This window comes from Eucalyptus grandis, chromosome 11 (genome assembly GCF_016545825.1).
Source record: "Eucalyptus grandis isolate ANBG69807.140 chromosome 11, ASM1654582v1, whole genome shotgun sequence".
In the NCBI taxonomy this organism is placed as follows: domain Eukaryota; kingdom Viridiplantae; phylum Streptophyta; class Magnoliopsida; order Myrtales; family Myrtaceae; genus Eucalyptus; species Eucalyptus grandis.
The window spans coordinates 9,254,194-9,256,758 of NC_052622.1; positions in this window are offsets into that span (position 1 = coordinate 9,254,194).

A 2,565-nucleotide genomic window follows, 5' to 3' on the forward strand; every position below is an offset into this window, starting at 1 on the left:
AGAGAGAGAGAGAGAGAGAGAGAGAGAGAGAGAGAGAATTGCAAAGGGGGAATGATGATGGGTTTGTTTGAAGGTCCTGCTTGGGAAAAATCCTATAATAATATAAATAAATAAATAAGTAAATAAATAAGAGAGAGAGAAAGAGAGAGCTCCTTTTGGCCTATGTAGTGGGACTCAAAGAACTCAAAGTGGGAATAATATTCTTGCTAAAGTTAAGGTGCACTAATAGAGAGAGAGAGAGAGAGAGAGAGAGAGCTCCTTTTGGCCTATGTAGCGGGACTCCAAAGAACTCGAAGTGGGAATAACATTTTGCTAAAGTTAAGGTGCACGAGTAGAAAAACAGTTGAGAAAATGGACTATAAAGGCAATTTAAGTCATGTTGCAGCTACTTTTGGTCGTTTTCCATAATCCCCACCAACTACATCCTCTTCTCTCTTCTTTTGGAGAGTTTGCTGTCGTGATTTGACCGCAACTTACTTATTTAGCAAAAGCTAGAATTGAAGGGGAATGTTACTTGCTAACCTCGAAGCAATCGTGCTTTGCGTGGGACAATGCCTCTTTATGTACTTTCTGCAAGAAGGCCAAGCGAACTTGGGTTGGAACATGATGCTGGACATCTTTGATTCTCATGTACGAACTCCTCCGTTTGGCGATGGTTTGATTAGCCTTTCTTACGTGTTCCGCCGTGATTTAACATTTTTAATCATGTGCATAATGACATAAAAATTGGACACGTTTCATCTTTTCATATTCAACCAAAGCCGGCAAACCCTACGCTTAGATTACTAAACATTTGATAATATCACGCCTTTCATGATTTCCGACTAGCAGCATCAAGTAACATATTTGACATCGTGCGTTTTCGAGACGTGTAAAGTTGCCAACTGTGTAAAAAGCTTAAACCGTTAGATAAATGCATGATTTTTTTATTTATATATTCTAACATTTTCTTTCACTCTTACTCTTGTCTTTTAAGTAGTATTAAAATCTCAAGCTTTGATACCATATGAGATTTTAGTGAGATCACTAATAACTGCTCTAAAAGATTTAACTATTAGATAAATGCTTAGCTTTATTATTTAAAAATTCCAGCGATACCATGTGAGAATTTATGGTATCATTGCCTGTTTCTCTAAAAGTTTAAGCTATTAAATGAACGCATCGTTTATTACTTAAATATTCTAACAATTACAATGGGAAAGTATTGAAAAGGATTGGAGAGAGAATGTCGGTAATAGAATGGCGAGAAAGAGTGGGACGGTGGGGTTGCATTGGAAAGGGTTTGATAAGGATAAAATGCACTTTCTTTTTCCTTCGTCTACTCTTTTCTTGGAAGTGTATAGATGCACGTAGATGTATACGGCACATGCGATGCCATGTTCACATGTTAGACCACTTGATGAACTTGGGTGCCCCATTCTGTGCCAAAAATTGAAATCGACATCACCAACATATGAATGTGCCCTCGTTTGCATGTTATTAAAGGCACTTTGTTGTTTCTACACACTTAAAATAAGGGTTTAAATGTTGGTCTTATCACTATGTGATGATTTTGGTCAAATTGGAACAATTATCAACCGGTACAATTAAAATATTTAGGATTGAATTGACAAAAAGTACAATAATTCAGGACTTTTTCAATAATTTTTCTGCAAATGATATATTATGTATCAGCTAATTGTATTAAGTGAAAGTAGCTAAATATGTGATATATTAAATTATTATTAGTTTTTGGATATGGTCTGCTCCATTTAAACCCACTCAAACACACAGTGGTTTAACAAACAACTTTCTAAACCAGTCTTTGTACATAGAGCGCACGCAACATTTGTAGTCGACGTGCTAAATAAATCGGAGGTTATATGCGACGTGGATTGACTTCGGCCCCTAATCTTAGACTAACCTCTTAAGTCTGTTTAAGTTATGATGTATTCGTAGACTATGTATGTGTATGTCAAACTTTTCTATGACCCAAAAAAGAGAAATTTGGCATTACGGCACTTAAGAAAAAAATTTCAGGGTTTCCCTTATCAATTCAAACAGGTTTATTCTAGACAAGATCCAACTTGTGCATCAAATGCATGTTATTAGGATATAGGATGAGGGCAACTTGAACCATGCAATTCTCATGCGGCAAGCTCCTAGGTAACTAAATAATTTATGACGTAAGCAACCTTGAAATTATTTCACGAGGCAACTTGCAATTTTATCATCTCGAGTCATTTCTCCATTCAAAGGGATTTCTTCAGCAGAATGGAGAGGATGCCAATTCTGATTTTATGAATTAATCATCGTGGATTTCAAAATTTGATCATGTAGACGTGGCCTGACTTCATTTATCTTTAACTTCTTAATCACGCCTTTAATTAGGACCATTCCTGTTTGTGATGATGAGTTGACGATGCAAGCATGCATAGGGACAAAATTCAAGGAGACTCTGCATTAAACTACTTGGAAATTTCTCTTGGAAACATGCAGTCGTATTATTTGTGGGGGCGAAGAACTTTCCTTGTCATTGACCTCGATTTGCCAAGAGCGACATGCTCTTGATTTCTCCAAAAGATT